The sequence below is a fragment of the Falco naumanni genome, chromosome 7, assembly GCF_017639655.2.
Source record: "Falco naumanni isolate bFalNau1 chromosome 7, bFalNau1.pat, whole genome shotgun sequence".
NCBI classification, from domain to species: domain Eukaryota; kingdom Metazoa; phylum Chordata; class Aves; order Falconiformes; family Falconidae; genus Falco; species Falco naumanni.
In genome coordinates this window covers 24,514,550-24,541,709 of record NC_054060.1, presented here as the reverse complement: position 1 = coordinate 24,541,709, position 27,160 = coordinate 24,514,550, and positions in this window count along the sequence as shown.

Sequence of the window (27,160 nt, the reverse complement as noted above, 5' to 3'; positions counted from 1 at the left end):
TCTAACTCAGGGGTCCTCAAACTTTTTAACCAGGGGGCCGGCACGTGGATGAAGTGGCAGGCAGCCATCTGCGGCTGCTTGGTTTCCCCCCCCCCAACCCCCGGCGGGGGCGGGGCGGGGGGGTTCTGTAAATACTGGGGGACCTGATTGAGGACCCTGGGGGGCCGTATCCAGCCCACGGGCCACAGTTTGAGGACCCCTGCTCCAACTGGTGTGAAACTGGATTCAGACAGGGCTCTGAAAAGCTGCTCTGTGGATGCTCTGTGCAAAACTGTTGCTTCAAAATCCACCTAGAGCAATCTTGCTAACAAGTTATTTATCTCCTGCCTCGCTTCAGACCATTTCCTCTTTGCACAAGTACCTCTACCACTTGAATCAACTGTTCAAACCTGAGATGGCTTCTGCAGGACCATGGAAAAGTGCTGCAGAGCCCTGAAGAGGCTCTGTGTCCCGTTTCTTCCCCTGGAGAGCCAAGTTCCTCCCCTGCCATTGCAGGCCTGAACTTGCATTTGCATATAGGAAACCTCTGTGGAGTATACATTATCAAAACATTGGTGATGACTGAAAGCCTTCAAAAGGAAATTGTTCCACTGAAAAACTCGGTCGTGTCTGGGACTAGAATTCTGTTAAAGACTGATCTCTGCAAAATGTACATGTGTCCATGGTTTATCTACATAGGCTTTAAATTCTTGAGGCTACAGGTTTTAATCAGTGCTATTTGCATTACATAACATCTTTTATTTTCAGTCTGAATTTGGTTTTAATTAGTTTTTTGTTAAATACATCAATGGCAACTCTTCCCTGCCAAGTAATTTTAGATTAATTGCATTTGTTATATCTTATTCTTTTTTTTTTTTTTTGTATTTTTAATTTTCCTTGTGTTCCAAGAAGGCAGTGCATTATGAAATTAATGATAATTTCAAATTATTACATTTTACAAACTCATGGGCATATTTCAAATAAAAATAGGTCTACTAAATATATCCAGCTTTGGGTTTTCCTCACTAGCACAGAATGATTGGAAATGTTGCTGTACTGTACTATGTTGTAGCTGATGAACAATCTTATTCTTACTGTGACAGTTAGGGAACTCTCCAGGAAAACAAGTACACCTAACACAAAACAGATCTTCCTCCTCAGCCAGTTTTATCAAGTTACTCACACTGGCAGCATGTAATTTAACAGTCCATTGTGGTATATAAACACACACACACAGCCCATTGACAAAGGTCAGCTGCATGTACTTGCAGACAAGTACAGGGAGGACATACTTGATCTTTGAGGACTCTCTAACCTACCAGGTAAAAACAGAGGGCTGAATTTGAATTTCCAGAGATTAAAAAAAAACAACAACAACAACAACAAAAAAACCCAACAAAAAACAGACAATCAAAAAAACAAACAACAGCGGGGGGGGGGGGGGGGGGGGGGGAGAGGAGCGGGGATTATTATCTACAGTTTTGTAGATAATATAGACCATAAATAACTGCTGAAAAAACTTATGTGAAACCATTACCTGAAGATTACAAGTCAAGAGTGGCAGCTGAAAACACATACTCTGGCAGGAGCTGCTGGAATACATTTGCTGGAGCAACCGATGCCCAAGAACAGACTAGGTGTTCATAAAGGCTTTGATAAAACAATTACCAGCCAGTAGCACAGGTGATCCAGAAACAGAATTCATGGCTCCAGCTGTCCATTAGCCTGGTTTCCCAAGGAAAAAAATTATCTTCTTTCCCTGCTCCTCACGACCTGGCTCTGCAGCCATGCTCTGCATCCCTGGGAAAAGCTGGCTGGAGAGGGAGACCCAGAGAGCAGCCGGGAGGTGGCAAGACCTCCCGGCTGGAAAGAGGGGTACCTGGGAACATCTAGATCCTGTGGGCTGGGAGCAGCAACAGGTAGCTGAGAAATCCACAGTAAAAAGACATATACTTAATTTTAAAAAGCAAGTAAACACAAGTGCATTATCTACCGGTGTGGAAATATGCATCCAGATGACAGATTTCAGGGAAGGGTTATCTTCCAGGGCACAGCACAGGAAAGCCCTGTTACTCTGTGCATAAGTTGCACACAAGCACAGGATTCATCTGAGAGTCCTGCCAACAGATTCTTAATGAGTTTTCATATAATGATCCAGGCTTTATCATTCATTATTAAAAAAGCTTCCCACAGTGTCAGACAACTGCAGTGCCTGGGAATAAGGAATCTAGATAGGCACTTTCCTGACCAGGAGGAGGAAGTCTTTGCTCATTTGGGAGCAGGGTTTTCCCATTTCTTCCAAGGCTATGCTGTAAATTTTAAGAATTCACATGTGCTTTGTACTAATAACTTGGTAACACAGCTCTTGTGAAATGCTGCTTTTCCTCTCCCCATCACAGAGGCGAAATTACATTTGCTGTTACTCTTAGGTTAGAAAAGCTCTTCTTTGCCTCATGACATGTCTGTTGCTCCCTGCCCTGGGTAACAAGCCTCCAGGGACAGACCAGACAACTCCTGTGCCCATCAGGGCTGCAGGGCCAGGCTAAAATTGGATAAGTACTGTGGACAATTAGCAGCCCAGTCTCCATTTGCCTATCGCCCTTATACTCCATGAGACCTGTAGTTAAACTCTGCGTGTGTCTGTGGACTCGGTAATTAAAACATCATAAGACATTTTAAACAGGAGGTGGGGGAAGAAAAAGGTGTGCGAACAAGGAAACAAAAGTAGCTAAAGCATCTTGAAGTTCAACCGCTTTCCAAAGTCAGGGATTTCAGTCCTGCTCCCAGCCGTGCATCAGGGCACCAGGGGCTCACGAGCAGCAGCTGCCACCCCTGCCCTCCTTCACCACCAGCCCACACAAGCCAGACTGTTTGTGCACAGCAGCTCATCGCTTACAGCATGAATGGCTTGGGTTTGACCTCTCCTCGCCTAGCAGGATGCCATGACGTCTAGTGATGCCAGCAGGCACCTTGGTGCAGACTGGCTTTTGTAAGACCCCTGGTCTCGCAGAGCTCCTCTGGGTGGGACCATAGGGAGCACATACAGTACTGCAGTGTTTCATTGTTCTGCAACTTCCATTGGGCTTGATGGCTTATAAGCTGTTTGCTAGACGTAATTACAAACCAAACACTGAGAGCATACCTGTAACAAGTCTGTGGTGATTTTCACCAGCCTGTATTCTGCATACACCCAACTTTTCCAGTTTTGTTGCTTTATTACTTCAAGGTAAGTTTCCCCTGGGAACTGCAGCCATGCAGAGCTGCCCAGGCAGCCTGTGATAATGCAGACCTGCAATAATGCAGACCTGCAACAGCTTCCCACGCAAGCGCAGTGTGTATGTCCTGTCCTGTAGACAGGCATCTGCCTGCACAAGAGGGACTGGAGTTCTCATGAAAGACGTCTCTGAGCGGGCAAGGGCAAAGGGATGTGGGCAGCAAGCCCCACTGTGCCACCTGCTGCACATGGTGCAAAGGTCCTGCTCCATTGTCAGCACCGGAACTAAAGCGCATGGGTGAATGCAGCAGATGTGCAGACCCCATGCTTTTACCTGGATGGTTTATTTATCTTGCAGGGCAGAAGTGAGGTGCTGTTTTCTGGGAACAGCAGAATAACCTGGGGCTCCACCATGCGTATCACATGGGTGACACAGGAAGGCACAGTGATGCTGTGGGAGGGTGCTGCAGCCATCACCATCTGCCTTGGTGCCCTGCTGCAAGGAGCCCCTGGGAGCCAGAGCAGAGTGGTGAGTTGCCAGGTCGGGACAACCTCCATAGACACCCCAAGAGCAATTCCAGCAGGACAGCAAAGTTTATCACAAGCATTTGCTGTGTGAGTTTTTCTTGGATCCAGAGATGAGGTTAACAAACAGAGCTATTTTTAAAATTAAAGACTCTGTCAATCTTTACTTTTTCTCTTTCACGCTCTCTGAATAACCTTTGGCACATAAAACATTACGTTTTCTTCCATACTAAACTTTTTAATGCGACTTCTTTAATGATAGTTAGGAGTAGGTACATCATCTCTACTGTAGTGCCTTTAAACCCACAGGTTCAGGCTGCTGCCCAGTGGCACTGCAGCTGAGCCCGGCCACCCAGCAGCAGCTCAGCACAGCTCGTAATATCTAAGCAGAAAGTAACACATATGCTTCAAGAGCTAGCCTTGTCCTTGTGCTGGGACAATGCCGTGCCTGTGCAGGGATCAAGGGTCACATGCCTGCCCTTGGCTGTCCCCCAGACCCAGAAAAACAAGCTACTACAGGAATTGCTGGTGAGGGTCAGCATGGACAGGTCACAACCCAGGGAAAAAAAATCTGTGTTCCCCATGAGCTTGCTGCCCATGCTCCAGCAGGACCTGCTGCTGGGCTGTAAATTCTCCTGCTTCACAGCCAGCACCCTTCCCATGATCTGCAAGTGCCCTTCCTCCACTCCCCTTTGCCCATGGCACCAGCATAAACCTTCACTCAAGTTCTGGCCTGGAGAAAACTGATGTTGTATTCCAGGCAAATATCTCTTCAGAGAATTCATGTTACAATCTGGTTTTGTCTGATTTTGGCCACATGCACATGTCCAGGTTTAGCTGATTAGCATCTACAGGTAATACATTTTGGTATGTGTAATTATAAAGGAGGAAATCAACGGGAAACCTTTTTCTTCTCTTCAAGATGTACTACTGTCAGCAGCAGCTCTACCCCATTTTCAGATCAGAAGCAGGAAATTCATTATTTATCTCACTGCTGGAAAGTTCCACATTTCTGCCCCTTCTTCTGTGTTCCTTATATAATTTTTCTCAGTTTCTTGTTCTATCATCTTCTGTGCATCCCTAAATTATTTCATCTCTAAGCAGTGCTCCATGTTTAGTCACAGGTAGGGAAATGTTGAACTTTATATTTATGTTAAGTTCTTTTCTCACATGTGTAGCAATTATAGGTACTCAGAGGTGCTCACACAGCACCTTACCTCATGCTGAATATTTCAAGAGGGCACAACTGTTTAATGGGGCACATGCAACTTGTGAGTAGAAAGAGGAGTTTTGTTACAGAAACCACTTCTCACACACTCCCTTAGTCTTTATCAGCACAGAAAGTGGGTTTGGCTTGATCCAGTTTTGTGCCCAAGAGGATGGCCAGGATGGTTCCCAGTGCCCTGGGTGGTGGCCAGGAGAGACCAGTGTGACCCCCTGCAGCTCCACCACAGACAGCAGCCTTGGGGCAGCCTGTGTCCACAGCATGGGCACATGGTACAGGGGGTGGTCAGTGCGGCAGTACCAATACCCACTGGACCTTCAAAACAAGGGCTTTTGTTTTGTAACCACCCATTTAGCCTCATGAAGACCTGCATAAAATCATCCCAATGCTGCTCCGGAATTGAACTTCTCATCAGTAAGTTCACATGGGAAGGAAATTCTTCATGACTGATGGATTGACTTGCATTGAAGTACACCAGAAATGTATCCACAAACTGCAAAGCTTCAGTCCAATGTAGCTATGCCCTTGAGCAGCAAGCACTACCTCAAGGCATGTGTGCATCCGTGTGTGTCTGTGAAAGCCTCATGACAAAATATGAGTTTTCTTCAACCTAAGATCAAAACAAAAGGTTGTAATATCGGAAAAGAGGAAAAAAAAAGAGCTTAAACGTAAAGCTTTGCTGTACTACAACATGTTGTCAGAGTGATTTCCAGAGGTTACACATTAGTACAACATTATTTCTTTAAAGAAGCAGACACTGTGACAAACTCATTTGCAGGTTCTGGAGCAAGGAAGCAGAATTTTGCACCTCCATTATACACACATTATGTAAATGCATGAGGATAAAGGGCAAAGATTGTTAAACTGAACAGATATATGGGAAAGCTGACCTTTGCTACGCTTCCACAGCATGCGATAATGTTATACTGCCAGAAAAAAAAAAAAAAGAGCAGAACAGCAGCTGAATTAGAGATATACAGAAATTAAATGCAAGAGCTGCACTGCCAAGCTGCAGGATCTCTCCCCCATCCATCTTCTAGGTTAATGATTCATAAGAGACCCACGAAGGTCAAGGATTCTTTTAAGTGTCTCTTCTCTGCTTGAATCCCAAAGGAAGCAGAGGGAAAGGTAATTCAGATGATTACACTTGTGGTAGGCTAATCTGATGTGATGAGAATCTAGTGCTAAGGGATCTGCAGGTGTGTCTGGGGCTAAGAAACACCCTGTACAGCTCAGAGCAGGCCAGGATGCCAAACAGACCAGACATCTGCTTGGAGCAGGCTGAGCCCCCACACTGTGCTGCTGTGGCTGGGTGTAGCAGCAGTGCTGGGGGATGGGAATGGAGTGGGAGGCAAAGCACTTCTGTGCCTCTGCAGACTGGGTGCACATGAACCATGCTCCATGTCCAGGCAGGATGGGAGATCTAACGAGTCTTGGCTACACACAGCTCCGGTGAGAGACACAAGTCATGAGAGCACAGGGAAATTTGTCATCCCTTTTCTTGGTCACAGCCCCTATGATGAGAGCAGAGAAGGCACCAGGGCAGAACCCACAAGCGTGACTCCTTGCTGACAGAGGATCTTACCAGGGCTGACATTGCCACTGCAAGATCACATGCATACATAACGCATTCATCTCCCCATGAAAAACAGCTATTTAAAGAGAGCCATGTCCTATTTTATACTTCAGGAAGCACACAGGAGATAACCTATCCAAGATGGCCATGATCCCTCAAGCCCAAACTTCCATCCTAAGAACATGACTGAAAATAAGTGCTAATTCTCAAAATGAAACTGAAAAAGCACATGTAATATCTTTTCTATGAAGATGACATGGGATCTGAGCAGAATGAGTGTGCTGATGAATTAGAGGTGTTTGCAATTGTCACGATTTAAGGCTCTAGAATAGACAATGTTACATTAAGGTCAAGTATTTTGGATTACCACTTCTTTGGTTTCCCAGTTCAAAATGTACCCATCTTCCAGCAAGGTGAAGTTTTGACTGACTATTAATGCAATTGTTCAAAAGTAAATCCTGATTCCTGGTTTTCTAAGCAGGCAGAAATAGAAACAATCAGAAATAATTGCCTAATAATCTTTGGCCTACATTGTTATTTTCTCATTCTCCAGAGTCTGAAATCGGCTGTGGAAGAAACTTGGAGTCTTCGAGGCTTCACTTTTGGGACTGGACTGTTTACAAGGTAATGAATAGGCTAATTCCTAAGTGTATCAACAAAACAAGTCCTACTCCGGGAACAAACAGGAATTTTTCCTATGTACCACATATGAGGACAGAATAATCCAAGTGTGTATATTTAATAGCATCAAATAGTCAGGAACTTGCCAACTTGTGAGTTATTGCAGCAGGCACTTCCAGAACCCATTTCAGCATTCTGCTTCCCACTTTCATAAAAGGAAAGATCATGACAAGTGTTTTAGTATCCCCCCCAAAGAAATCCCCAAACATCCTGCCACAAAACCCCAACAATTATGTGAAGAAATAACAATTGTAGAAATAAGGAATTTAAGCCACAACTTATGATGATCATAACTACAACCAATGATCAAAGGGCTGAAGAACCTGCTCTCTGAGGAGAGACTGAAGGAGTGGGGTCTTCTCTCCCTGGAGAGGAGAAGGCTTGGGGGGAACCTCATCACAGCATTCCCGTACTTAAAGGGTGGCTCCAAAGAGGGTAGAGGCTCCCTCTTCACAAGGAGCCACATGGAGAAGATAAGGCACAACGGGTACAAGTTGCATTGGGAGAGGTTTCACTTAATATAAACAAGAAATTTTTTACTTTGGGAACAGCCATTCACTGGAACAGCCTCCCCAGGGATGTGGTGGAGCTCCCATCACTGGAGGTTTCCAACGTGTGGCTGGGCAGGGTGCTAGGAAATCTCATCTGGGCTCCCTTTCCCAATGAAAGACTGGACCAGACAATCTTTCAGGGTCCCTTCCAACCTGGTCTGCTCTATGATTCTACCATTCTATGTTAATTTTTCTGCTCTTCTGTTTAAAAAAGGAAATTAGTAGGGGAGAGGAACACCACCATAAATGTCTGCCTAAAGCACTATGCCCCAGATAGGGAAATATATCATTTGGAGGCAAGGAAGTTACCAATTTTCACAGTGAAATGATAACAGAAGAGGTACTTTCCTGTCCCCTTACTTATGAGCCTGTAAAGGCCTGACCCAACACAGTCAGAGAGAAGATTTCTATGTGTGCACACAGCAGCTCAGACTTGATGGACACCAGCTCTCAATATCTCTCAGGCAGGCTACTGTGAATTAAGAAAAGGCACCTTCTTTTTATCACACTAGACAAAATGCAGATTTTTGAGGAAAAAACACACAAAACCCCCAAAACCACCAAACAAAACCCAGGCAACAGAAGATGTTTTCTGGTATTTTGGCAGACAAAAGTGTCACAGAAACACTCCTCTAATTTCTGCAGATTGACCATGAGCATACAACTGGGAAGCTGAATCTATCCTGTGTCTGTCCGTCTGTCCACACTCACCTGCTTGCACAAGCAGCCTGTACTCCCAGGGGATGAACGCGGTCATGCTCGGTGCCCATGCAATGGGCAGTGCACTGGGGGCTGGCACTCTCCTGGTCTCTTTCCCTGATTACTTCTAGGAGAAGACAATGGAAAGAAAGCGAACTGCACAAATGGGATTCTGTTGTTCCCCTCCCACCCTCCCTTTTTTTAAATGAATTAATAAAAAACTTGAATATTAAATATATAGACAATTTTTTTCTTCAAAAATAAAACAAACATCAAATTTTAAGCTTTCTTAATTTAAAGTTAGTGTAGTGAAATTAATGCCTTCTGGGGACACCGGTTCTGTGCCAAACATTTCCACGCACTTCAATGCTAGTCTTTTCCTTCAGAAAAAATGGAGAAAGAAAAGCTAACGCAGTATTGAGCAAGTATCTCAGCACTGTAAGAATGGATGATGTCTGTAAACTTGGGTGAAACATTGCAATGCTCAGCATTGGACTTTTACAAGGTCCAAAGTCCGCTGATAGTTGGGGTGGGGGTGTTTGCAGTAGCAGTCTCAAGACTTTTTCTAGATCAAATGTTTGTAATTACTTGAGGTTAACAGGAATGGTGACTTGGTATCCAAATGGTTGCTTACCTGTTTGTTTTCTTCTTTATGAAATACAACAGCATTCAGGGAATTAAACTATTTTCTGCTGTGTAATCTTCAAAAGTAATTTTAATCTGACTGGCTGAATGTCACTACCCAGGATACCCATCAACATAGATGCAAATAGAGATCTCCATCCTACAAAAAATCATTATGGTTAGTCACTGCACTCCCCTACACAATGCAGCAGTGTGATGGCTACAACAGGACACACTGTGTTCTCCCCCGATGATTCCTGTTGTAACTGCTCTACCACTGAATTATGCCGTGCAGGGAAGAAGTACCCCTAACACATAACAGCGCTAATTTATTTTAAGGTCTCTGGTAACTGTTTGTAACACTTAAGCACAAGAGTCTATTAAACACTCAGACTAATGTTAAATAGTACATTTGCATAGGTAGGATAAAAAAAAAGAGGGGGAAAAATTCAAAAAGCATTTACTGAACACAGACCTATACCATTTATTTCTCATCTATTCAACCAACCTCATCCTATTAAGGAGAACGATTAATGTTTAAGGGACACACAAAATAAAATGGCTATAATAAATGGGCACTGCTAGTAATTACCACTTAGTTTTGTGTTCTAGTAAATTGATGGCACTGCACAATGCTGAGTATCAATATGTACTCCTAGTTTATGAACGCTGAGCAGCAGCTTTACAATACCCTGCCCACTAACACTGCATGTAATGAAGCAGCCAACCTAGTGTCATTGAGTGAGTCAAGGAGAGGGCACTCTCTCCTACAGCGTTTCTCTACAAAAGCAGCAAATTTAGTGCCTCATAATGAAATATTTATATTTTTCTAATCATTATATCACATTCCTTGAGCAAGGTGGTTCACAAGAGAGCAGAAAATGTTCCTGTAAGTCATGAGAGATAGGGTTCCTTCCCAGAGCAGTAAAAGGGGTTACCAAGGGGGTTTGGGAACAACAGAGACTGATCCTTAAAATAGGTCAATATAAAATTCAAATAATTACAAAAGTATAGCAGACATGAATCTTGGCAGTGAGCTTTGATAACACATCCAGTATTTAAAAACCTAAAAGACTTTCCCTTGTCTTTCCCATTTGCCAGTAACACCACCACTATCCACCTTCAGTAGGCGGTAGCATCTAAGTTCTCAAATTAAGTGGTCCCCTGTCACAGCACTCTCAAAAACTAGCTGGCTGCAACAAGGCTTTTACCACCCCATACCAGGCTAACCTCAATAAGTACTTGGCACACCTTGCCCCGGCACAGCCACCGATCCCACACAAGGTTTCAACAGCCCATCTACTGTTTGCACTGTTTCTTCAGGCCAGTCCCTCTGCTTCTTGCCACTGCTGCACCCTTCTCCTTGTCTCGCCTACCTCCAGGGTACTTTCTCTGCTTCCTCCAGGTCTCTCTTCATTGACTACTCCTTTTCCATATGGTCCTCAGAACTATTTAACTCCTTAGCAGGAACCAGCCACAGCTGCACCTTATCCCCATCAGCCAACCCACCACCCCTGAAGCCAGCCCACAGCTGTATGTTATCAATGGTAATTAACCCAGCTTCATCCCTTTACAATTCCTCCCTTTTTGTTTTTCTTCTCTTTCTTAACATTTCATACCTTATGTTTTTAACAATCATCACAACCTTTTTACAAATAAACTTTTCATACAGTCCAGACAACTTGTCCTTGAACTCTTTTTTTCTTAACATTTCATGCCTTATGTATTTAAAAATCATCACAACTTTTTCACAAATAAACTTTCCATACCTCTATAATACCTCTACGGTCCCCAAGAACCTTCTTATCTTGATGAGGTTTGTCAGTGTATCCTTTTCTTTAATGAGGTTTTTAAGATAAACTTCCATAGCATCCTTGAGGTCAAACTATGGGAAAACGCCCTGGTCACAAGGTAGCTGAAGAGCTTTGTCAGGACCATTGGGCTCAGAGGGTGGCCAAGGGCTTCAGCTCAGACTGGTGCCTGGTTAGAAGTGACAGTGCCATTTAACACCCACATCGAGGCCCTGGATGAGGGGACAAGGTGCACAGTCATCAGCTGGCAGATGACAATGAGGCAATGCGAGAGAAAAAACTGATCAGAGACTTTTACTGCTTGTACATGTTAAAGCAATATGCACTTGGGCACAGAAATCACTATTCTATGCATGGAGCCAGGGAAAATAGCATTCAGGAACACGTAGATACATTGAAACCAGTAAGTTTTAGGTACACAAAGGATAAATAATGATCTGACTTTGCAGCTCTTTTTGTGTGAATAAACAGTACCAATCTGCCTGACACCAGGCACTAGCTGGAGCACCTGGTGACAACAAAGACCTGTTATTTGCATTTGTAGTTGTTTTTAACTGCCTGTCCCTATAGCTGTATATGAGCACCATATGCCCCTGCTGCATCTCCTGTCTGCCTGCTTCCTAAATCCACATTTTCATGCTCCTGTCACTGACCTGGAACTTTACTGGCAAAATTCTGTCAAAACCTAAAAGGTTAGTAGTGAAAACTTGCACTGTACTTATAAACCACTGCTCTTCTTTTGCTGTTGACAGACTTTCACCAGCATGGCAAATGCTGCTGACAAGACCGTGGAACGTGGGTTCAGGTAACAACGGGCACATGGAGGCTGAGCAGCGATGTGCAAGACAAGCTGCACTAAATGCCAGTGAGAGAGATGATGTAACAGATCCTCCACTAACCGTGCCTGTCTACAGTGAGCCCATGAAAGAGAAATGATACATTGAAAATTTGCAGACTGCTGCACTGGATGGTGGGGGGGGACCCAACCCTCTGCTCCTCTTTCCCACCAGCACCCTGCTCCTCCCATTCACGCCAGGCTGCCTCTGCCTCCGCGCAAGGGTATAATGAACCCCGTTGTCCTTTTCAGGCTTTGGAAAGTGCAATTCCAGGTAACAACACACGAAAAAGTCATCCTTGCTCTTCACAGAGCTGGGGGCAGCTATCGGTGCTGACAAGCCAGGCTCCAGACTTACCAGCAGGTTGTAAGGCTTTTGAATTCAAAACCACATAAAATACCTTTAGAAGGCTAACGTGTTTTCCTCAGATGGAAAATCGAGCCTAATGGGGTGATGGGTTCCTGGATAACTTGGAAGCCTATTTCAGGTGGGAAAGAAATTTAAGATGGCTTAAGAACTTTGAAATGAGTTTCAGGGAAAGCAGAGCAGAGGCTGTGAGAGATTAGGGCATAGCTCCCTTTCCCTGCAAGGATGCCAGTTCTAGCTGGGGCAGGACCTGGCAGCGAGGAAGCAACTGCCATGGGCAGAGCAATGACCAGCCCTGTCCTCCGGACATAGCAGATGGCAATAAACTCGCAGAATTTTGAAGGAAAAGGTTGCGACCTTATGTTTGACACCCCACTCCCCAACCTCCCCCCCCCCCCCCCCCCCCCAAAAAAAAAAAAAAAAAAAAAAAGATGCACACGACAGAGTCTGATGTATTCAGAGCAGTGTAGCAGGAAGCTGACCCTTGTATTTTGAACATAAATTGGAGGTTATCAAAGAAAATCTCTGTAAAGCAAGTTAGGGCAAAATGCATCCCAGATTGAAGGAAGGCTTGGGTCATGGATCATGGATCATGGATCGTCAGATGATCACTGCTGCCTTTATCACAGCAATAGCAACTGTCAGAAAGAAAGCATTGCATGCAGATATAAAAGACCACAGTCATCTTGCAACAACTCCCATCTCATACCTGCACATACATAATTGATTTAATAAAAAGTAAATCATGATTCATTCATTCTAGACAGCCTGGTGGAGCAAGACAGGAAAACCCCAAGATATTCATTACTATTTGTGAGAGCTACCAAATAGTCATAGGAATGGCTGTGGCGTCTCTCATTTTGGAGACCTTCACCTACTGAAATTAGCAAAGATGTTATCAAGAGACACTTCATGCCTACCCTGGTTTTCAGTGGATGCGGCTACAGTGCATTGTAGCAACCTTAGCCAGAGCAAAAATTATCCTCCTCCTTTCTCCCTTCTTTTTTGCACAACTCTGGAACCTGCAGGTTGTGTGTCTTCATTTCTCAGGCTCATACAGGCTTGGACAGAGCAGCCCACCCCTGACCTTGGCCCCCTTGGACAACTTGGCCGACTCCTGGAAACTCCTTAGAAGCACTTGTGATGTCTGTTCTGCCCTTTCTCAGGCTTGGCATGCCTCTAGGTTACAAAGCCTCCTCTAGAAGAAATCCAGGCATCTTTTTTTGGTTTTGTTCCCTTTGTTGTTTTGTTGTTGTCCTGACTCTAGCTCTTCTATAATAACATTGCGTTATAAAAGTTCCCCAGATCTTCCTTGAACAGTAGCGTCTCTAACACCAAAGTGCTCACTGCAAACACCCAGTAACATCTGACTTCTTGATTTGTCCCTTTCCCAGTTTGCAACTTGCTGCAAGACTCGATGGCCTTGTCCCAGAAAGGACAGGATTTGAGGAAAGATGTTCCATATTTCAGCGTCCCAGAGGAAGCCATGGAAGAGGACTGCCCTGCCCTGCTAGCCAGCAAGGGTCACTGGTGCTGGATTTTACACTCTCCAAAACTGTGAAAGTTCAAGGAATTCAGTTTATTCTTTTTCTTACTCCTAGACACATTTTATCTCACAGTAATATGATTTCAGTCCCTTAGAGAGAACTCTCCAGGAAGCTGGCATCTTGTACTTTACCTAAAAAACTTTATTCTCTGCCAGAAAATTTACATAAAATTTAAAATAATCAAGTAAACAAATGTAAGATTGAAAACCAGAAGGAAACATGCGTGTTGAAATTAAAAGGAGCAGATAACAAGATGTGTTTCAGCCTTGTTTTTCTGTTTCATTTTTTGTCTTGAAAAGATGTGAATGTGGCAGCATAGTGGAGGGAGTTTTATATATGAAGTACAAAAACAATCATATAAGAGAAAGGTAATGGTGTTGACCCTCAAAAGGAAAATGAGCTTAAAACATGTCAATATTGACAGTACGCAGAGAACCCTTCAACAAGATAAAGAGAACAAAAGCAGAATTGAAATTCACAACCATTTATTAATGGCTACATTTTTTATGGCAGTTCAACACCTCTCTTCTACAGTTTTCAACAGAGCTGTACACAGCAATTTGCACCTACTTACCCCTGTTTACCTCTAGCATTTAATCTGGAAATAACAGATCTGAAGAGTGCTAGAGAAGATAAAAATTAGAGGGAAACCAACTGAAAAAAAAACAGGAAGAAAGCAGATATAATGGTGGTATTGACACTGAACAGAAATCGCAGTCCCTCTGACAAAACAGGACTTAAAAATAAAAGAAAATATTGAAGTAACCGCCCACATATTCTGAAAGTGCCCTTATCTCCCTAATATTTTCTAATATTACTCACAGGCAAAGCAAAAGTGTAAAAACTAAAATTGTTTAATTTAGTGAGCAGACTTTTTTCTTGAGAATAGGAAGAAATATCAGATCCAGCGTAATCAATTTAATTTGGAAAAGAGCAGTCAGAACAAAACTGCAACCATGGCCAAATTCCATTTTTGTTAAAAAAATCTGCAGAAAAGCAGCAACACCAAGGAAGAAAACTAAATTGTTGGCATTATTCTTTCCACATATGTCAGCCTTATCAAAATCAACGTAGAGACCCTTTTTAGACAGTATCACCGTGCCCACAAACTTGTGTTACCAGAAATACGTTCTGCATTAATAGCTCTGCAGTGAATATTTGGTGTAAAACTAACAAGCACACTACAGCAGGACATCTGCTCTCCTCTGGCTGCTGGTCTCTTGACCAGTGCCACGCCTGCAGGAGGATGGAGGACAACTGGCCCTAAGCAGGATAAAAAGCAAAACCTATTTCCCTTCAGAATGTGAGAGCCAGTGAAACTGAGTACAGAGACATATTTGAAACATTTTTGCATATAAATGGCATTGTTTTCCTTGGAACATGCATAGCACGTAGTTTGAGCTTATGTTGTATCATGTCTTCATCCAAACTTGCTGGTGAAGGTTAAATTTGCATTTTGGACTATAAAAACAAGTTGAGGAGTAAGAAAGAATGCAAAATAAACTAATTTTAGGCAGTTTTTACATGGATATTAAAAAAAAAAGATGCAAGAAAATTTGCATTTAATTGTCATGATTTGCCTTTTAGTTTCCAAGGAAGAGTTTTTCCCTTTAAAGCAGGGAAAAGAAAAAAAGTCTATCATAGGAAACAGCTTCAAAGTAGCATCTGGCCTGTGCTCATTTCCCATGCAAACCCACATCCCGATGAAGACCAGGGAGCGGTGGTCCAGCCCCACCTTGGCTGGGGTGGCCACTACCTCCCACCCTGTGCTGACAGGAGGACCTGGTCCCCGGGGCACCACAGGCTGGGGGTCCTTCCCAATCCCCCAACACACCAAGTGTTGCTTTACAGGTTCTTGTGAATGAAGCAGAAAAATCCTCCTTTCCAGAGCAGCTGAGGTATAACTAAAAATAGTAGCAGTGAAGCTTGAGGAGCCACCAAACTTGCTCCCTCCTGGCTGCTCCAGGCTGGCTGCGGGGGCCATGAGTCCCCTTTCAGCCCTGTTTTTCATTTTCCCCCTTTTCCCTACATCTTTCTTCTTTTCCAAAGGGTGGGAAAAAACTATAAAGTCCTTTCAAACCTTCCCAGTACCTCCAGCCATTTTTCTTCCTCAAGACTCAGGCAATAGTTTGAATTTCCACTCTTAATAGTACCTTTTGAGAACCTCAGATCAGCTGTAACTTCAGTACAGGACTGACAATGGCTTTAGTAAAGCACTGATAAAAACCTCCTAAGACAAGCTGAACGGGATCTTGAGCCAGATGAACACGTCCGCGGTGAGAGGCCTTTTGCATAGAATCTCTGCCTGTGTTTCTCTATTTTCCTTAAAACGGTCCCAGGGGAGATGTTACAGACTGTCACTTCACACTAAACCAAAGGAGGGAAACCTCATTGTTTAAAAATTCTTCCATCTTAAGAACTTCAAACCAGAATTAAAGAAACAAAACAGTTAAATGTGGTTCCTGTTCAGCCAAGGAAACATACACTTCAAAGAAAAAGATGGAAGCTTTCCAGCATGAGGAAATCCTCCTCATTAAATGATCTGCAGAGAGCAGCTTCCTAAATAAAGCTGGAGATAATCAAAGAAGGATGAGAAATAGCAGTTATTCCAACAAGGGCTCATAGAAGTGGAACAAAGGACCAGTGACCTGGAACACCACACAAAAGAAATGAAACTCATATTTTAAAAGCAGCAACCCCAGAAGCCGCTTAAGAACAGTTGTTTCACAGCGTTTTGGTGTCCTTCATTGAGCACGTTAAAGATCACCACTTGAATTGTGCACTTCAAGTGCATTATCAGATAAACGCAGCCTTTCGCCCGAGCCTGTGCACCCCTCTGAGGACAGGCATGCACTGGGGCACTGCTGGCTATTGTCATGTTTGCAAGTGGTTGGTCTGGCGGGCATGGGTGCTCTTCTGTCCTGCTCCTCGCGAGGCGTGTGGGCTGGCCATGGCCACACAAAACTTGCTTTTCCCAAACAGGGAAATAGTGACTCACAGGCACAAGCTAGTTAGAGAATTGCTCGTCACCTCCCTGAGGAGGCAGCAGTGGCAGCCCCACAGACGTTTGGTGCCCCAGTGCTTCACCGGTCTCCCGGAGAGCTCTGTGCCCCTGCTCCACCTGCCCATCCCTCTCTGAGCCAGCGTCCCCCGCTCAGGACCACAGTGGCTGGAGTCTCCACCGTCAGGGTGGGGGAAGAGGTGGCTCTCCTCCCCTGGTGCCCCCCATCCCAAGCTCTGCCGAACTCACTGCTTTCTCACCCCAGCAAACTGCCCAGTTCCCCAAATTAAAAATAAATGTTTCTCTCTCTTCATAACTGATTTCAAAGATGAGTTGATCTGTGCAGTGTCTGAAACATAGCAGTCAGCCAGAAAATCTTTCTGCACCCAAGAAGAAAACATAATGAAGTTATAGATGATATAAGTACAAATAGGATGACCTCTTAAGGGATGGATCATTTATTCCATCTACAATGAACTTTAAGAAATATTTTTAGTTGTTCAACATTACAGGCATGATTTTTCCTCTGAAAGAGAAAAAAAACAAACAAAACAAAACAGAAGAAAAGAACTCTGCTTTTTCTACCACTGTCATATCTTTATGACTGTTTAAATTCTGAGGGCAATGTGTTATTTCGTATGTAGCTCAAATATACAATAATCCCATCATTCATAACAAGTAGTCCTTGCCTAAAATGGAAGGATATTAATCCGTGGTATTGTATTTAAACTGTGAGCATTAGCTCAGGAGATGGTCACCTGTGCAAGAAAGAAAATAATATATCTTACTTTCTGAATATGTTTCTCCTTTAGATGCTGGACTTTCACCTTTACACTCTTCAGATACTCAAGTGAATGTGATGGCCTCAGCACTTTTAACATTGCGCTAGATTTCTTAGTCCCAAACTATCCACCAGCTCAGCAATATTTTTAATGATTGTCATTCTCCATTTCATATAGGTTCAAGACAAAATGAGAGCAAGTTTGAATTATTGTCTCAAGAGTCTGTTCAGGACACACTGAAAAAGAACAGCGGGACATTTGAAGCCCACTGCTGTTTCTGCCTACATTTTGTCATGTTCATAAACTACAACCTTTACTTTCCAGTCCTATCAATCTTTCATCTCCTTCAAGTGCTGATTTAATCCTATTTAAAAATGTCAATTAGGCTGGTCAACTTTTTTGATGGTATTAGAAAGTACTTGATATCTTTGCCACCCTTTAGTTTTATGAAATAAGAGATAATAATCCTGTAAAAATAAAGCCCCTCCAACCATAAGCTTATCTATAAAATATTCATTTTCAAGGACATTATGCTGAAACACAATATTTTTCTCTTTTTCTAAACAGAAGGAAGATTATATTTGCACTACTTATGAAAGAGGTATTAATGCAAAAATGAACTTACAAAGACAATACGGAAAGTACTAATTAGATGTCTTTAGGGAGTCAACATTGGCCAAAATTTCAAAAGACACCTTAGCAGGAGCTTATTTTCTTAATCAGGCACCAGGATTTTGTGCTACTTTTCCTCTTTTGGTATTTTCAAGGAAGGAACTGGACAAATACGGTGTGTATCTTCCACTGATATAGAACAGTCCCAATTAAGTCAATGAACAGTTTTCCAACTGACATAAAGGACATGATGTAAATGGCTCTGCTGAAGTCAGTGCAGGGCCTCAGCTGCCGTCAGCTAGGAGAGTCGCTGGTTGTCCCTACTCACCTCCAGCAGCCACCTCAAGCAGTCATGGACACCCCTGGGTTTTTGCCAAGGCTCACCCATGGGATGCTGCCAAGAGCCTCCAAGGCACTCAAGGACCACAATCACAGCCAGACAACCCTCACAGCTCCTTCCTGGTCTGTGACTCCGCCAGCTGTGGTACACAATGGCACAAACACTGACAACTGTGTACAGGTGGAAACTTAACAGCTGGGTGTCTTCTAAACTCTGGCAAATAAAATGTCACCAGGTTTGTTCATGACTGAAACCCTTTTAGATCCCTCCCTGTCTCCTGGAGCTGGCAAAGATGCTACAGCCCCATGTCGCCTTTGTCCATGGTGACAGAGGACACAACGATGCAGGCTCCACAAATGGCAAGGGAGAAATGGGGAGCGGCAGATGTCAGATCTCACGCTCAGCCTCGTGCAGTCCCTGTTGAGCTTTGTCCACAGGATGCTTGCCAAGCTGTGGGATATCCTTCCCACCCCCTCGAAGCCAGGACTTCCCCATGACTGGCACCTAGCTTTCCCTTTATCTTCTCTGGGGCATCATCAGACCTGAGCTTCTGGGATTTTACTTCTTCATAGCAAGACACCCTGGTTGCCTTAAGTCAAGGCTGACCACTTTCTGCTTGCACTCAAAAACACAATCCCTGGGGGATCAACCAGAACCAATGTAAATGGTGAGCTACAATTTTTGCCTCTCTAGGACCTCTCCCCCACTCCAGGACATCCCCTGAGGTCCTGCTACCAGACGTCTGGGCAAACCAAGATGGGGCAGTGGCAGGTGGGACCCCAAACCTTCCTCTACAGCCTGGATTTTGCCAAGAAAAGTCAGCTTTCTTCAGAAAAGTCTTTCTTCCAACACTTGTTTGATTTCCAGGCTTGCAACCCGTTTAATAGAAGGCTGACTGCAAGAAATGACAAAGGAAGGATGGCACTGGCTGGTGTACCTTCTCCTTTCCAGACTAAGGGAAAGAATGCTCTCCCATTTGTGCACAAGGCTGACTCCAGTGAGGAGGCCAGGGTGGAACCATAATGCTTGTCCTCTCCATTGCATGTGTGGGCTGGTGCTGGAGCTGCCCTGTGATGCTGCTGCCAGGCTGACCCAGCAGCGCAGGAATGATCTGTGTGGAGTCATCTTCTCTGGAGACCTTCGAGCCTGTCTGGACATGACTCTATGCAACCTGCTCTAGGAGAGCCTGATTTAGCAGGGTGTAGGGCTGGGTAGTCTTCAGAGGTCTCTTCTCACCCTGACCGTTCTGGGATCCTGTGTGGGATGGTGCTGGTCCCAGGCAGCAAAGGCAGTGTGAACACTGCAGTAGTTGTGGCTGAACAGAGGCTTAAAGAAAGCAGTTTTAACAAGCAGCAATTAAGTGACAAAGAGAGGATTAGAGCATCAGCTGGAGATTGAACAGCAGGAGCAGCAGGACAAGAATTAAAAACATATCTTAATTTTACATAAATATGTTATAAAGTGAGGTGTTCATGTCTTTATTTATACATCTGCGACCCAGTCCCCAGGGGAGCTAGTCTTCCCATTGACTTATCTCAACAATTCCTCTTTAAATATGTACTCTAATAAAACCTTGCTTAAAAAGTAGCACAATGTCCACTGGTCTTACAGTTCCCTGCCTACTCTCCAGACAATTTTTCAAGAGACTGAAATTTTGTGTTAAATAAATCTGTAGTCACCTCCATCACTTTGCTGTAGTTATGTATCAACTGATAACATCATACAAGCCATTTCTGGGTGCTTTTAACGTGAAACTGGGCAAGCTCAGCAGGAAAGGGCTTCTGTGCATCAAGATCTTGGAGCACCACTTGTTGCAGTGGTTTTCTGAATGCAAGACGGCACTGAAGGGAACTATGCCCTCACATGCCAGCTACTTGTACTAAATCTTGCTGTGGCTTTAATTCTTTCTTTTTTTTTCTTCTGAAATGCTCCCATACTGAGTACCTTTAACAGAGAGGGACACATCTCCAGTGATCTCCGCGGGTAAGAGTTTTTAAAAATACATCAAGCTTAACACCAATAGCAGAAGTAGTCATATTAATAAATCCATGGGCACTAAACCAAGGATTATTTTTATCTGGCTGAGATGCTGATTTTTATCTTAAAATGTTCTTCAACAGCAAATCCAAAGAATGATGCCATCACTAATCAGGCATCCTGCAAGTATGGAAAGCAAAAAAATCAGAGAAGTTAATGCATGGGAACAAATATAGCAATACAACCCAAATGTTAAACGACTCATTCTGAAAAGTAGCAACTGGAAACTAAAATCTGGATTCTAGTCAGAGATTTTCATGAAACCACCTTGATTTTTGTAAATCCTTGTGCTCTGCAAAAAGTCAGCTCAGAGCCTTCTCTTCACGAGCCCAGTTTGTCTGTGGCTCAGGCAGTGCCGGGCTCGGTCTGAGTCCAGAAGCCTGGGGAAGCAAAACTCCAACACGAGCAACCTGGGCTCACTCCAAAGCCAGCCCAGACTGAAGTGGAGGGCTAGGCCAGAGACCTCTGAGGACTCTCCTGGCCTTAATTATTCCTTTTTTTTTTTTTTTTTTAATGAATAGAAGATACTCAGGGAACAAAAGGAATCCTGGAGAATGAAAGCAATGGTTTAGCACATTACTATAGAATTTAACAGAACAGAATAGAATAGAAAAGAATATTTCAGTTGGAAGGGACCTACAATGATCATCGAGTCCAACTGCCTGACCACTTCAGGGCTGACCAAAAATTAAAGCATATTATTAAAGGCATTGGCCAATATTATTGATATTTCCATCTTCCATGATTTATGTGCCAGCTCAGTTTGCCAACACGACTCACGGCAGCACAAAGCCGTGCAGCACAGGCAGAGCACTGCTCGCACCCAAAGTGATGAACGCCACGCCAGAGTCCGGACCTGAAAACATGGGCATTGTACCATTGTGCATAGACTGAACAGGAGCATAGTAAGCATTCAAGGGATCTCTCTGGAGTTTCTCAAAGTGCTCTGCTTTTATTTTAAGTTATTGGAGTTCAGCTTTGTCCCTGAACTCATGTTTACTTTTACATAGTCAGACTTTACTTCAGCTGAATGCCTTTATGTGATCCTCCTTTAGAGAAATAAACCAGTATTTCAGTGGAACTATCTTATGTTAAAGGTTAAGCATCTGCTATGGGTCAGCACCCAACTGTTTCAAATTTATCAAAATAAGGTGGGGAAAGAATAAGCTGGATCTTCGCAACTGAGTTCTCAAACTACCTAACAGCTGAGAGGTGGGAGACTTTCAGTAAAGAAATAGGGTGAGCTAGACCCTGAATAGGAAATTCACACTGCACAGCCAGGTGACTTGGCCATTTGCCACAGGCATCACACTTGGAATGGCAAAACATGACACCCAGGAGTTCTGACAAGCGTCTCACATCCATTAAATTGTCCCGACCAGCCCCTGTACACCCATTACACATACGTTCCTGTGGTGATGGTGCTAATTGCAGCCGGGGTCACAAGCGCAGTCAGCAGTAGTCAGTCTACCCAGGAGGGTAGACTACCTCTGCGTGGGGACACCGCGGTGCACCTTCTGCATAGCCGTGCTCCTGCTCCGGTGCTGACCCAGATCCATGAGTGTCTCATGAGTGCCTTCTCCAGGGCCTGTGTGCAGCTTATCACTTCTTATCAGTTTTAAAAAACATGTTTAATAATAAGCTTGACTTTGCAGTGCAGCGAGTTAATGTGGGACTGCTTTAGGCAGGGCTGATGGACCCCTGCATGATGCGCACCATGGCTGTGACCTGCAGCTGTGCCGAGAGCTGGGATGGCCCACGATCCTGCAGAAGAATTTAACTTTCCAGGCAGTAGATTTGTCAAGTAGGAAGAAAAATGTGAATAGAGCTTATGAATTGAGAACACACCTGCATTCAACACAGTGTCTCTTTTCAACAGAAAATACCTTCCTGGCTCCAAGATCCCTTTTCTGATTAAAGTTTTTGAAACTGGCACACTCCTGTAATACATTTTGATGAAATCCCATTCTCCAGTGAAATTGTTGTACTGGATAAATTCCAGGCAACGGCAGCACAAAGACTGTTAATCAGGCTCAGGAGAATATATAGTGACTACAAAACCAGCATTAAACCACCACTGGTAGGGAGTCCAAAATTCATGGTTCATGGAGAACAAACTTATTCCTGAGAGCAGAATTACAAAGGTATAAAAACAGAAAAAAGAGCCTTCAAAGCCAGAATTTAAGTGATTACCATCATATTGCTCTATCCTCAAACTGACATTGGGTAACAGAGTTTTTATTCATAGAAGTATAGACTGAAATCCATCCTGTCCTGTGTTAATAGGAAGAATGACTCAAAGTCTGCACCCCGGCACTGGAGCATGGCTGGCTGACTGCTCCACACTCCTCCATCTTGTGCAGAGGTGGAGGAAAATGCCCTGTTTCCAGCTAAAAGCCCCCCTTTCCATTGGCGGCTGGAGACAACACCACTCGGCAGGCTGGAGGGGCGGCGGGGTGGGGGGAGGAGCGGCTGAGGAGAGGGATGGCTAGGGGACACTTGCAAATGCCCAAGTTCAATCACTTTCCCTCCACTGATGGAGGAAAGCTCCCAGACCTGACAGCAGCCAGCTCACAGATAGGGTGGTTTTCAGCTGCCCATCAGGCTTGAGGTGCACGCCGTGCTGCGCAATTAGAGCTGGGCTGTAACGGCATGTAGTAACTGGGAAATGATGGCAGCTGGACGCTGTCCTGGTCCAGCCCAGCGGGAAACCAGCCCCACGCAGCCGCTCGCTGCCTCTCCCCACCCGGAGGGGGGGGCAGGGGAATTGGAAAGGAATGTAAGACTCGAGGGTTGAGATAAGAACAATTTAATAATTTAAATAGAATAAAAAAGGTAAGAACTATAATAACAACAACAACAATAATAATAATAACAACAACAACAGTTATAATGGAAGGGTGGAGAAAAGGATAAAATCCAAAGGAAAAGGGAGAAAGGAAAACAGTACCACTGCTCACCACCCATTGACTGATGCCCAGCCAGTCCCCGAGCAACCATCCCCCCACTCCAGCTAACCCCCCAAGTTTATATACTCAGCATGCTGTCTCACGGGATGGAATACCTCTTTGGCTGCTTCAGGTCACCTGTCCTGGCCGTGTCCCCTCCCAGTGCCCCTTCCCCCCCCAGCCCTCTTGCTGGCGGGGCCCAAGGAACCGAAAAGTCCTTGACTTGGTATAAACATCACCCAGCAACAACTAACAACATCAGTGCGGTTATCAACACTGTTCTCACATGAGAGCCCAAACACAGCGCTGTACTAACTGCTAAGAAGAAAATTAACTCCATCCCAGCTGAAACCAGGACACCTGCTTAAAATTATGATCATTGCAAGCAGAGATTTATTTCATTCAGTGGCATCTCCTTAGGCTGCGTCTCAGCTGGGTGCTTGTCAGTTCTCCTATTAGAGCACTGGTACCTAAATCTCTCCTAAATTTAGATTAAGTTTTAAATGGGGGAGAGAAAACTCAGAACTGCATGGTAGAAGATAGGTTTTCAGTCAAAGAAGCATTGGATCATGAGTTGTGGAGGTCTGCAGGGAGTTCAAGTGCTTTATTGGGATCCTAAAGAAAATATTTCTGTTGAATTACATCACTTTCTTCCTGGTGCTGTACTTTTATTTTTGTGCTATTTTGTGTCTCTTCAAGGGAAAGAACTGGCAACAATGAGGCTCCCGAGGTCCTGCAAAAATGTGTATTTAGAAAAACAGGGAATAGAAGCAAGAGACAGCTTTAGGGAGAGATGTCCAAACTTTTAGATTATTTTCTCTATAAATGATCAGTAACTTGCTGATAAATGGATCTGCATGACTTAGACAGCATTGATGAATGACTTATGTCAGAAAACATGAAGATTGATGCATTGTTCAAACTTAAACTAAACATAAAATGTTGACGTTAATTCCCTGGTAAGCCCTGCAACCTGGATTTCATCAGCATATATAATTAAACATGTTGCTTCATGAATTTTACAAATATGGCACAAAGTTGCTAATGGAGTGTCTTAAATTCTATTAACATTCATTTAATCTCTTTGGTTTCTCTTTAAATGTGCATTTAAAATTCTAATCACTGCAAAAAGACTTTAATAAAACTCAATGCTAATGAAGTATGTGAAAGAGCTATTGAAAGAAAGAATTCTTAAAAAAAAAAACCACCCCAACTGCAAGAAAGAAAAAGGAAACATGCTAAGCTAAACTGGCATATAAATATAGCCAGTGAGCTATTTAAAGAGTAAGAAAAAGCGCATATGTGTTCTAGGATGGCATGATTTTGAAAGGCTCTTTTTTGTACTAAATATTAGTTATTGGGACTCATTAGGGGATTAAGCTCTGAATTCTTTCCAGCTCTATGGTTTGTATTTTTACCCTCTGCCTTGCTCCGCAGCAATTCTCACTCTTTTAAGGATGGTCACATGGCTCCAGTCCAGCCGCTGCAATGCCTGTACTTTGCTGCCTGGTCCCAGGGCAGCCCCATCACTACGCCCTGCTGCAGTGTTCCATAAGCTTATTGCTTTCACTAACTTACTTGGTGGAGAACAGGCTTCCTTTCCTTTTTCTTTATTATCCACCAAAAGGTGATGGAAACCATGTTCTGGGAGTTCAAATGTCATTCAACTCAGTTTGAAACAAGATCTGGGAATTTTTCCACAAAATCACAATCAACAGAAATCGCCAGAACTCAAAGAAAGAACTTTTTACAGAGCAGACCTCCAAGGAACAGGTCTGCCAATGCCACAGAGCTTCCTCGGTTCTCTCTGCCAACGGGAACAACTGTGAAGAGTCGTTTTACAAAGACACATTCATACCCGTCACCTCTATCGACCTTTAAATCTGTTTAGCAATCAGAAATAACATCTATTTTTCCCTCCCTCCTGGAGTCATCCCTGGCTCCCCAGGTGCTCTCTGCTGCTTAGGCCTGGGGACAGGTACTAGTACATCACTAGGAAGTGACCGCAAAGATGTTAGCGTTTTGTAACATCAGAGCAGTTCCCTTGCAAAGCCAGCCCGTGAGAGCAATAAAAGTGACACAAGATCTCAGCCTTCACTCAACGGCCTCACTTGTGCTGCTGACACAAGGTTGGGCTTACAGCTCCCCACACCAGCCAAGCTGCCATTTGACAGGTATCGCCCACAGCGCACGCCAGGTCTGAAGGCAAAACCCCGTGTGAGCACATGCATCTGGGACCCTTCAGCTTAACAGAAAAGCCTCACCTCCCTCTCTGCTCGGGTAGTCCCGGTCGGCAGAGGCTGGCAGAGGAAAGACCTGTTTCTTGCAAGTACAAAGAATAATGCAGCCTAGCCCACCCCCTCCAATATTTACCTGTCTATGCAAACAAAGACTGCAAGTTGCGTCAGGCTATAAAAGAATTACAAAACCTCTGCTCGTTCAAGAAATAAATGATATCACATGTAATCCATGGAGGCCAGATGAAATCCAGCTCTACCCTTGCCAAGAAATAACTCAAAATGCAGCACTGCTCAGGGTACAGATACTGTTAAGTGAGAAGGTAGGAATTTTGTGATTAACAATGAAAGAATGTTTTCTAGTAAGAATTTAATTATTTATTAACCATTTGCAGGAGTTACTGGATGTGCTGCTATTGAAGAACAACCCACAGGGGTGGTGGGGGCTTGTGCCCAGTCTTCTGTCCAGCTGCAGTGGCCAGTCTCCATATGCCAAACCAAAGTCGTGCCAAGAAAGGGGCTGAGGCCTCGCCCGTAGGATGAAGCTGACTTGCTGTGGGCACACAGGAGCACTGCGTTTGTATTTGTGTGGCACCCCACAGGGAAATGTCAGGACTCTCAGTGTGGCACAGTGTTGGGGAGTTACAACAGCTGAAAGGAGCAAAAGGCTCAGCAGGGGATGAGAAAGAGCAAGAACCTTTTTTTTGCTGGCAAAAAGGGTAACACACAGGAAAAGGCCCTTTTAGGCATCTCTGAATGAGGCGATAGCCCCATTTTGTATTATTTTGTTGAGTTTCAGTTTGAAGCTGTTCAATGACCAGAAACCAAAGGAGATTCAGACGCAGCAAGGAACTCCTTCCCAAGCTGGAAAGGGAGCTGATCACCTCGCCTACAGAGGTACATCCCATCAGCAAATAAAATGGCTTTTATTGCTTCCATTTTCATCATATTGGTCCCATATCCCCCTGTTCTCCATCTCTACTTCTTAAACACCATTGGGTCTGCTCCGATTCTTACCAGTGTTTGCAGTGTTTGTTCCAGTGCCTTGGAGAAAAATACCTCCAGCAGTAAATTTACCACACACACACACTACTCTGAAAATATTGCAAAAAAGAGGAAAAGTCATTGAGTGGTTTGTCTGAGAAAAAAACCCACAAACCCTGAAATTCATACCTAGGGTCACAAGACTGCTTTGGGAAAGTACTTCTTAGTTCCCTACACCATTTTCCTCTAAATAATAAAACTAATTTTTAGTTTTAAAGACAAAGAGTTTTCTTGTCCCCACAGATGTGTGGCCCTGGGCTGCCAGCTGCCTGGGGTCTCCAGCTGGGGGACACATCCAGGGATAGGGACCAGGACCTCTCTCAAGGAGGAGCTGTGCCTGCTCCCCTTCTGTCTTGTCTTCCTCAATGACCATTTCCACAGCTTATACAGGACTCGGCAGCTGGGACAGGAAGGCCGTGAGTCATTGTCACAGCTAACTGGCTCCAGGGAGCCTCATACCAGCTCGGCGAGGCTGCCACTACGTATTTCAGAGTGTGCATTCAATATAAGCTGGTTTCCGCACTT